Here is an 11,055-nt window from a genome sequence, read left to right as displayed (position 1 = left end):
CAGATCCGGCGGCTTGTCTCCTGCTGGGACCGAAGAAATAGGGGGGTCGGCGACGAGTGCCGAGGAAGGAGCTCCGGCCATGCTGCGATGCGGCTCCTGCGCGAAGAAACAAAGAGAGAGGGAACCGGGTGAGAGAGAGAGAGAGCAACGAGGGAGAGAAAATGGAGGCGAGGTCAGCCTAGTAGGGGAGCTCGGCTCCTGGATCGAGAGGGTGGGCGCTGGTTGCTTGGTAGCTGAAATCGAAGAGGAGGGGATTCGGTGGCTGGTTCGAGTGGATGGATCGGGAGGGATCCCAAGGGGGAACAGAAGAGTGGCGGCGGAGGTGGGACAAACCTCCTGGATCTTAGGGTTTGATCTGATATGGGTAGGGGTCTATATATAGTAAGTGGATTTTTGGATAGGGGCATTTGGTCCCTTCGATCTTAAACGGACGGTCGCGAAATAAAAGCTTAGGGAGACCAAATGAGAAAACGGTGACGATTTGCAGATGTTTGGGGTTGATCTGGGCACAGCGGTGGCGACAGCCCGGGTCGGGTCCGGGACAACTTTCGGACGCGCGCGAGAAGGGACGCGGGCTGACAAGAGAGGTTAGGTAGGACCTGAGGTTAGGTAGTGGACTATGTAGACGGTCTCGAGCTGAGAGAAGAGAGGGAGGCACGGCGACTGTTTCCGGAGAACGAAAACGTCCGACGTTAGACCGGCTACTAATGCCGCTATATTTTAACGTTGGGCGTCAAACGAACTCCGATTGCGATGAAACTTGGCAAGCGACCTACTAACAACATAACAACACCGCACGCCAAGTCTCAACCCATTCCGAGAACATTTTCTGGCCACTTATAAAATAATATTTCGGACATGCCGCGGGCGCGTGCAAGTGTGTCTGGGCTCAGAACGGACAACGGACGGAACTGGGAGAACCCGGGCTAATGCAGGTTTTGAAAACATGATGATGCAATGCACATGATGACATGATAAGATGCAACACGCAAGCAAATGACAAGGCGACAACAGCGAATAACTGAACGACAGCTGGCACATCGGTCTCGGGGCGTTACAAGTACTCGCCTAAGTTTAAAAAAATCCTACCGAGTGGTGGGCAACCCTCTCACTCGGGGGCTTAGCTACAGTCTAGTACTCGCCTAAGTTTAAAAAATCCTACCGAGTGGTGAGCAACCCTCTCACTCAGAGGCTTAGCTGTAGTCCAGTACTCGCCTAAGTTTAAAAAATCCTACCGAGTGGTGAGAAAACCTCTCACTCGGAGGCTTAGCTGCAATCCAGTACTCGCCTAAGTTTAAAAAATCCTACCGAATGGTGAGCAATCCTTCCACTCGGGGCTTAGCTGCAGTCCAGTACTCGCCTAAGTGTAAAAAATCTTACGGAGTAGTGAGCAAGCCTCTCACTCGGGGGCTTAGCTGTAGTCCAGTACTCGCCTAAGTTTGAAAAATCCTACCGAGTGGTGAGCAACCCTCTCACTCAGGGGCTTAGCTGCAGTCCAGTGCTCGCCTAAGTTTGAGAAAATCCTACCGATGGTGAGCAACCCTCTCACTCAGAGGCTTAGCTACAGTCCAGTATTCGCCTAAGTTTGAAACACATCCCCATCCGCAAGGACGATGTGGTGCAGGTTGACTGCAACCTTCTCTTCGGAGCTGCGCCACAAATACAATGTGCACTCCATCCTCATCCGCAAGGACGATTGTCGGCGTTCTGGGAACGGGGGCCCCCAGACTTGCCTGCCTGCGGCCTACGGCATGGCTCAAAGGGGGGCCCAGCACGGCCCATCTTCATCAACACAGACCCAAGACCCTCGCGAGGGGCCAAGCCTCGCGGGGCGAACGACACAGAGCTTCCTCAGGCACGGCCTCATCAGGCTGGCTCGCGAGGAGGCGGAGAGATCAAGGCGGGGTACCTCACGAGGTGCCCGTGACGCAAGCCATGACGACCAAGGGTGCCAGGCGGACGCCAGCCCGCGCAGTGTCCTCCTTTCCTCTTTGGTGCAAAGGGAGCAAGCGCAGGCGAGAGCATCGGGCAAAGGCACCCGTTTTGGTGCAACGAGACCAAGACCAGTCCAACGGCAGGGAGGAAGTCATTGTGGAGCCCAAGCCAGCGTCACCACCATAGCCTTTGGCAGGCGAGGACCAACTTTAGTCAGGATAAGTGTACCAGATGTTCCCCTTCAAAATGGCCAATTGTTGGCGCCCTTCCCGCTCAATATTTGGGAAGAGGCCCAGGGCCTTTGCCTATAAATAGGACTAGCCACCCATAGGGTAGGATGATGGAAATCGAGACCGAAGAGAGAATCGAGAAGAGAGAGAGAGAAGGGTGACTGAACTCCTCCTAGCAGTTCATCCCCTCAGCCAAGAACAGACCCTCGCGAGGCTGTTCTTCCTTGTATTGCTCATCATCATCAGCCCAAGAGGCAATCCACCACACCACACACTGGAGTAGGGTATTACACCACAACGGTGGCCCGAACCAGTATAAACCCTGTGTCTCTTGTGTTGTTCTTTCCATAGCTTAGATCTTAGCGAGGCGGAGGGGCGCAGGTAGGTAGAAGGCGAAATCTCGGCGCGCACCCCAGTGTTCGAACCTCAAGGGTCTGCCGGAACCCAAAATCCAACATTTGGCGCGCCAGGTAGGGGTGCGCCGGAATCCACCTTCTACCACTTCGTGTCCCGTCGCGTCGTCATCACCATGTCCGGCGACCAGGCGGGCAACCCAGATCCTTGGGCGGTGTGGCCCGCCAGCGCAAAGCCACTCACCTCGGGCGACCCCATGCCCCAGGAAGCTCGCGGTCCGCAGGGCGCTGCGGGCCGCGGGCGACACGGACAGACTTCGACAGCTCTCACACCGGGGCAGGCGCGGTCGGCAGCAAGGGCCTCCAATCACGCCGTGACCACGACACCGTACACCCGCCGAGAGTAGGCGAACTCGAGGGCCGCGCTCACGGTGGCTCGAGAGCTGCTGCAGTGCAGGCTGCTGGAGGGCGGCCACGACGTGCTGCTGGAGCGGGTGGCAGAGCTCCTGGGCTTCGCCACCTCGGGGGCTCACCCCTTCTGCACCCAACTCCCATCTCAAGCCCAGGGCGGCCCGCGCCTGGGGCTCTGCGCGCCCGTGGGCTCCAAGGCTACTCCAACGCCAGCGAAGCTGTCGGCACCGGACCGGCGGCGGCGCTGCCTATCAGATTTCGGATTCCGATAGACCCTTGAGGTTCGAACACTGGGGTGCGCGCGGAGATTTCGCCTTCTACCTACCTGCACCCCTCCGCCTCGCTAAGATCTAAGCTATGGAAAGAATAGCACAAGAGACACAGGGTTTATACTGGTTCGGGCCACCGTTGTGTTGTAATACCCTGCTCTAGTGTGTGGTGTGGTGGATTGCCTCTTGGGCTGATGATGATGAGCAATACAAGGAAGAACAGCCTCGTGAGGGTCTGTTCTTGGCTGAGGGGATGAACTGCTAGGAGGAGTTCAGTCACCCTTCTCTCTCTCTTCTTGATTCTCTCTCTGATTTCCATCTCGATCCCTCTCTGATTTTCCATCCTAGCTAGTTTCTCTCTTGGCTTCTAGATTCTCCCTTCTTGATTCCCATCCTCCTACCCGGGGGGTGGCTAGTCCTATTTATAGGCAAAGGCCCTGGGCCTCTTCCCAAATATTGAGCGGGAAGGGCGCCAACAATTGGCCATTTTGAAGGGGAACATCTGGTACACTTATCCTGACTAAAGTTGGTCCTCGCCTGCCAAAGGCTCTGGTGGTGACGCTGGCTTGGGCTCCACAATGACTTCCTCCCTACCATTGGACTGGTCTTGGTCTCGTTGCACCGAAATGGGTGCCTTTGCTTGATGCTCTCGCCTGCGCTTGCTCCCTTTGCACCAAAGAGGAAAGGAGGACACTGTGCGGGCTCGCGCCCGCCTAGCACCCTTGGTCGTCATGGCTTGCGTCACGGGCACCTCGTGAGGTACCCCGCCTTGATCTCTCCGCCTCCTCGCGAGCCAGCCTGAGGAGGTTGTGCCTGAGGAAGCTCCGTGTCGTCTGCCCCATGAGGCTTGGCCACTCGCGAGGGTCTTGGGTCTGTGTTGATGAAGATGGGCCGTGTTGGGCCCTTCTTTGAGCCACGCCGCAGGCCGCAGGTAGGCAAGTCTGGGGACCCCCATTTCCAGAACGCCAATAGTAGCCCCCGGGCCCAAGGCGTGCCCGGACTTGGCCGTTCAGGGAGGCGAAAGGGCAAGGGCGAAGCGCCACGGGCCCTAATAGCCGGCGGCCTTGGGTGCCGTGTGGCGGTTGATTGGACGTGGGCGTCTCCACTTCCCCACAGCGCCTCGGCAACTGCACGGATTGGACAAGGCCCTGCATGCGAAGCGGGTCATGATTACCTGTGATCGTGGAGGTCGGCAGTTGGCCTTCGCCGGCCATAAGTACGGAACAGTGCGCGCCCTTCCAGTCCATCCCTTCTTGCTTCTCCTTCTTCCCGGTCCTTGCTCCGTCTTGCTGTGATGGCTCCGATCCGCCGGTTCTCGACGGCAGAGAAGGGAAAGGCTCCCCGAGAGGAACCAGACCCGCACCCGCCGAAGAAACGGCTCGCCCTCCGCGGCCGGGACGAGGGGGCCCATCAGGTGGTGTCGAGGCCCTGGTGCGAGCGGCCACCGCCGGGGTTCCCGCTTCCCTTGTATGCCCACATCGAGGGCTCTGAAGGAGTCGATGCCGACCGCCACGGGCGGCGCCGCCGTCGGCGCTGACGGGTCACGAAGGTGTGGGTCGTCCCCCCTGGGGTCCACACCGAGGGCTCCTCCCGAGAGTTCGTGCTCCACGCCGCCATGCCTCCTCAGTCTTGGATTCGCCTTCCTCCCTTCTTCGCCTCCATCATCCCGCAGGGAGAACTCCTGGAGCTTTGGCTGCAGCACCCTCGCGACTGAGGCAGAGGTCGCGGTCGTCGCCCCGGGCGAGGTCTTCATGACTCGAGGCTGGAGCGAAATCGCCCGGGTTTGCAGGACAAGAGGCGCCTTCGCGATCCACTTGGAGTACGACGGTGCTTCGGTGATGTTCTTCAAGGTCTTCGATGCGAACGGGCGCCGGCTGGAGTGCTGCCCCGGGAGAGGTGGTCGGGACCCTGCTACGGCGAGGACTGGGCCCGCCGACCGCTCCCTTGGCGGCTCCTCGGGTGGCGGAGGCGGCGAAGGTTCCAGCGACTCCGGTGAGCTCTTCGCGACTCCGGAGATGAGCAACGATAGCTACGAGCCCCCGAGCCGGCGCCGCTCCTGGAACAGGGCGGGCTCGTCAGGCCGTCGCCGACTCTGATCTGGATGGGGTTGCCGCCGGTGCTTGACGGCCCACTGTTGATGATGGCGTCTTTTGTAGGGGCGCGTGTAGTTAGCGTCCTTTTAGGATCTGTTCCCTGCGAGGAATCAAAGACGCGTCCCATGGGGGCTTGTAAGGTGCCTGTGATCCTGTTTTGTTAATATAACCCTTGTCATAGAATTGTGCGACTTGCTCATTCCGTCTTAGCTCAGTTCTCCCTTTCGAACCTCATGAGGGCTTGGTGCTCTGCGCCGACAGGTCCCAGTCCCAAGGCGGCTTCAGCCGTTGCTGGTATGTCAGGTCGCGATGCCGTGGTCAAGGCCAGGAGGTGAGCCACCCGGGGTCCGGTAAGAGCCCCGGAGTCGCGATGCTCAGGAGGTCCCCTTCGGCGCTCAAGTAGCCGTCGTTCGGTGAGAAAGGAGAGCGGCGTCGCTAACACGGGATTGCATTAGGTGCGGGGATGGTGCCACGGTAGCTGGTGCTTCCGGGTGGTGACTTATCTCGAGAATCAGGGACCGCTCTTTGGTGTGTCGCCGAGTCCGTGCATCGGCAGGCATGAGGTTGCTCGGCGAGGTCCTCACGTGTCCCTCCCCTCTCGCCTTTGCTCCCCTTTCTGCTCTACGTCCTCGGGTCCTGGCCCTCGAGCGAGTCTCAGCCGTTGCTGGTATGCCAGGTCGCGATGCCGTGGACAAGGCCAGAGGGTGAGGGCTGGAGAGCCAGTAGGAGCCCTGAGTCGCGATGCTCAGGCGCCCTCCCTTCAACGTGCAAGCAGATCGCGCGGATGAGAGTGAAGGAGACACCGCAAGGGCCTCGCCTGACGTAGCTCCTTCAGGAGATCCTGTAGACCCATCATAGAAAGAATGAGGGGTTGCCATGACAATTGACAGTCAGCTGTTGGTTGCTTTTGAATTCCTTGAAATTTACACTTTTCCTTCCGACTTGCTTATGTTCTACGCCGGCAGAGCCCGGCCCCGCACATACCTCACCCAGCGTTAGCCCCGACCGGAAACCAGGATGGGACCAAGGAGTGAGGGGCTACGTGACAAGTTAGGCTCCTGAGTCGCGATGCTCAGGAGTCCCCCTTGGCGCACGAACAGCAAGTAGGGAGGTGAGATGTGGGTGGATCTACCGTTCTACGTCTGCAGAGCCCGGCCCCGCGCATACCTCACCCAGCGTTAGCCTTTCGGAACTAAGGAGTGAGGGGCTACGTGACCAGTTAGGCTCCTGAGTCGCGATGCTCAGGAGTCCCCTTTGACGCTCAAACGGCCTTCGTACCTTGGCTCCGCTCGGGGAGAGACGCGCGACGAACCAGGCCCGGGGGGCCTGGCTGGGTGGCGTGCGTCTGGGCGTGACCCAGGCGCAGCCCCCGTGACTCAGGCGCGACCTGGCATACCAGCAACGGCTGAGACTCGCTCGAGGGCTGGGACCCGAGGACGTAGAGCAGAAAGGGGATCAAAGGTGAGAGGGGAGGGACACGCGAGGACCTCGCCGAGCAACCTCATGCCTGCCGATGCACGGACTCGGCGACACACCAGAGAGCGGTCCCTGATTCTCGAGATAAGTCACCACACGGAAGCACCAGCTACCATGGCACTATCCCCGCACCTAATGCAATCCCGTGTTAGCGACGCCGCTCTCCTTTCTCACCGAACGACGTCTACTTGAGCGCCAAAGGGGACCTCCTGAGCATCGCGACTCAGGGGCTCTTACCGGACCCCGGGTCGCTCACCTCCTGGCCTTGACCACGGCATCGCGACCTGGCATACCAGCAACGGCTGAAGCCGCCTTGGGACTGGGACCTGTCAGCGCAGAGCACCAAGCCCTCGTGAGGTTCGAAAGGGAGAACTGAGCTAAGACGGAATGAGCAAGTCGCACAATTCTATGACAAGGGTTATATTAACAAAACAGGATCACAGGCACCTTACAAGCCCCCATGGGACGCGTCTTTGATTCCTCGCAGGGAACAGATCCTAAAAGGACGCTAACTACACGCGCCCCTACAAAAGACGCCATCATCAACAGTGGGCCGTCAAGCACCGGCGGCAACCCCATCCAGATCAGAGTCGGCGACGGCCTGACGAGCCCGCCCTGTTCCAGGAGCGGCGCCGGCTCGGGGGCTCGTAGCTGTCGTCACTCGTCTCCGGAGTCGCGAAGAGCTCGCCGAAGTCGCTGGAACCTCCAACGCCTCCGCCGCCTGAGGAGCCGCCAAGGGAGCGGTCGGCGGGCCCAGTCCTTGCCGTAGCAGGGTCCCGACCACCTCTCCCGGGGCAGCACTCCAGCCGGCGCCCGTTCGCATCGAAGACCTTGAAGAACATCACCGAAGCACCGTCGTACTCCAAGTGGATCGTGAAGGCGCCTCTTGTCCTGCAAACCCGGGTGATTTCGCTCCAGCCTCGAGTCATGAAGACCTCGCCCGGGGCGACGACCGCGACCTCTGCCTCAGTCGCGAGGGTGCTGCAGCCAAAGCTCCAGGAGTTCTCCCTGCGGGATGATGGAGGCGAAGAAGGGAGGAAGGCGAATCCAAGACTGAGGAGGCATGGCGGCGTGGAGCACGTACTCTCGGGAGGAGCCCTCGGTGTGGACCCCAGGGGGGACGACCCACACCTTCGTGACCCGTCAGCGCCGACGGCGGCGCCGCCCGTGGCGGTCGGCATCGACTCCTTCAGAGCCCTCGATGTGGGCATACAAGGGAAGCAGGAACCCCGGCGGTGGCCGCTCGCACCAGGGCCTCGACACCACCTGATGGGCCCCCTCGTCCCGGCCGCGGAGGGCGAGCCGTTTCTTCGGCGGGAGGGGGTCTGGTTCCTCTCGGGGAGCCTTTCCCTTCTCTGCCGCCGAGAACCGGTGGATCGGAGCCATCACAGCAAGACGGAGCAAGGACCGGGAAGAAGGAGAAGCAAGAAGGGATGGACTGGAAGGGCACGCACCGTTCCGTACTTATGGCCGGCGAAGGCCAACCGCTGACCTCCACGATCACAGGTAATCATGACCCGCTTCGCATGCAGGGCCTTGTCCAATCCGTGCAGTTGCCGAGGCGCCGTCGGGAAGTGGAGACGCCCACGCCCAATCAACCGCCACGCGGCGCCCAAGGCCGCAGGCTGTTAGGGCCCGCGGCGCTTCGCCCTTGCCCTTTCGCCTCCCTGCACGGCCAAGTCCGGGCGCGCCTTGGGCCCGGGGGCTACTGTCGGTGTTCTGGGAACGGGGGTCCCCAGACTTGCCTGCCTGCGGCCTGCGGCGTGGCTCAAAGGGGGGCCCAGCACGGCCCATCTTCATCAACACAGACCCAAGACCCTCGCGAGGGGCCAATCCTCGCGAGGCGGACGACACGGAGCTTCCTTAGGCACGGCATCATCAGGCTGGCTCGCGAGGAGGCGGAGAGATCAAGGCGGGGTACCTCACGAGGTGCCCGTGACGCAAGCCATGACGACCAAGGGTGCCAGGCGGGCGCCAGCCCGCGCAGTGTCCTCCTTTCCTCTTTGGTGCAAAGGGAGCAAGCGCAGGCGAGAGCATCTGGCAAAGGCACCTGTTTCGGTGCAACGAGACCAAGACCAGTCCAACGGCAGGGAGGAAGTTATTGTGGAGCCCAAGCCAGCGTCACCACTAGAGCCTTTGGCAGGCGAGGACCAACTTTAGTCAGGATAAGTGTACCAGATGTTCCCCTTCAAAATGGCCAATTGTTGGCACCCTTCCTGCTCAATATTTGGGAAGAGGCCCAGGGCCTTTGCCTATAAATAGGACTAGCCATCCATAGGGTAGGATGATGGAAATCGAGATCGGAGAGAGAATCGAGAAGAGAGAGAGAGAGAGAGAAGGGTGACTGAACTCCTCCTAGCAGTTCATCCCCTCAGCCAAGAACAGACCCTCGCGAGGCTGTTCTTCCTTGTATTGCTCATCATCATCAGCCCAAGAGGCAATCCACCACACCACATACTCGAGTAGGGTATTACACCACAACGGTGGCCCGAACCAGTATAAACCATGTGTCTCTTGTGCTGTTCTTTCCATAGCTTAGATCTTAGCGAGGCGGAGCGGCGCAGGTAGGTAGAAGGCAAAATCTCCGCGCACACCGCAGTGTTTGAACCTCAAGGGTCTGCCGGAACCCGAAATCCGACAACGATGAGGTGCAGGTCGACTTCAACCTTCTCTTCGGAGCTGCGCCACAAATACAATGTGCGCTCCATCCTCATCCGTAAGGACAATGAGGTGCAGGTCGACTGCAACCTTCTCTTCGGAGCCGCGCCACAAATACAATGTGCGCTCCATCCTCATCTGCAAGGACGATGAGGTGCAGGTCGACTGCAACCTTCTGTTCGGAGCTACACCACAAATACAACGTGCGCTCCATCCTCATCCGCAAGGACGACGAAGTGCAGGTCGACTGGGACATCCTCCTCAGAATTGCATCTCAAGTACAAAGAATATTCCTAGTGAAGAACAAGTTCCACTCGAAGGCAAACGCAAGCACATTCAGAAGATAAACCAAGTTCGAATAAATCTTAAAGTTCCAGAACAAAGATAAAAGTACTCGGGCATCAGGCCCGAAGGATTTTAACGGTTACAAAATCACTCGGCATTCCGAGGCAAATTTAAGGCGAGGTATAAAGTTTGTTCACTCCACAGGAGGAGGGCTTGCAGGCTTGATGAACTCGTCCAGGTCAATTCCGTCAGCGATCCGAGTGGCATCAGCGATGAAGGTTTCCATGAAGGATTGGAAGTCATGCCTTTTGGTGTTGGCAACCTTGATCGCCGCCAGCTTCTCTTCTGGAGCTTCTTTGCTGTGGACCCTAACCAGCGACAGAGCCACATCAGTACCGCATCGGGCAGAAGACTTCTTCCATTCCTGCACTCGACCAGGAACCTCATTGAGTCGAGTCATCAGAGACTCGAGGTCATTTTGAAACATTGCCCTTGGCCAGAGTGATGTATCAATGCGCGACACTGCCACCTTCAGGCGAGCAATATAGCTTGTAATGCTGGCAACACGAGATTCCAGTCGGAGCATGTTCATGGCAGCCTCATCGCCGACTGGAGAAAGGATAGGGTCCAAGCCTGTCTCGATCCGCCCGGTTTCCTCTTCAAAGTTTTGGCAGAATTCTGCAAATTCAAGGAGTTAATGAGTCGACCAGTTCATGATGACTTGCAAACATTGAATCAGTCAGATAAAGAAAAGTACCTTCGAGCATAACGAAGAGCTTCTTGGCGAGTGCTTTCAGATAAGCTTCCAGGTCGTTTCTCCTACGAGACATGCTTTCTAGTTGCTCGTTCAGAGTCACCTTATCCTTCTTCAGATGAGTCGCCTCTCGGTTGGACATGGTAAGAGACGTCTTCAGCTTGGTGATTTCTTCCTCTAACGCGCCGACCGAAGCCAGCTTTTTGTCAGCAAGTGCAGTCTTCTCCTGAGCCTCCTTTTGCGCAGCTGCAAGATCGATGTCCTTCTTCGATAGAGCCAGCCTCATTTTCTCTGCAAGATATACACTTGGGTCAGACAGAAGAACGAATAAATAACTAAAGTCAAAATAAATAGTCGACGGGTCGTTACCTTCCGTACCAGCCACTTCATCTTTAGCCTTTTTCAAGTTCTAATGGGCCAGCTCCAAGTCAAGGTTGAGTTGTCTCTGTTTTTCCTCGAATTCAGTGAACTTGGAGATAAGCGCACAGGATTTCGACAATGAGCAAAAGACATGTCAATGGACAAGATCAAAGATTATTTGCTTCCGAGTGAATAAAATTTTAAGACTGCTGCAGAATCAAACATTCTACA

This window comes from Triticum urartu, chromosome 2 (assembly GCF_003073215.2).
Source record: "Triticum urartu cultivar G1812 chromosome 2, Tu2.1, whole genome shotgun sequence".
Classification (NCBI taxonomy): Eukaryota; Viridiplantae; Streptophyta; class Magnoliopsida; order Poales; family Poaceae; genus Triticum; species Triticum urartu.
This window is presented reverse-complemented; position numbering follows the sequence as displayed.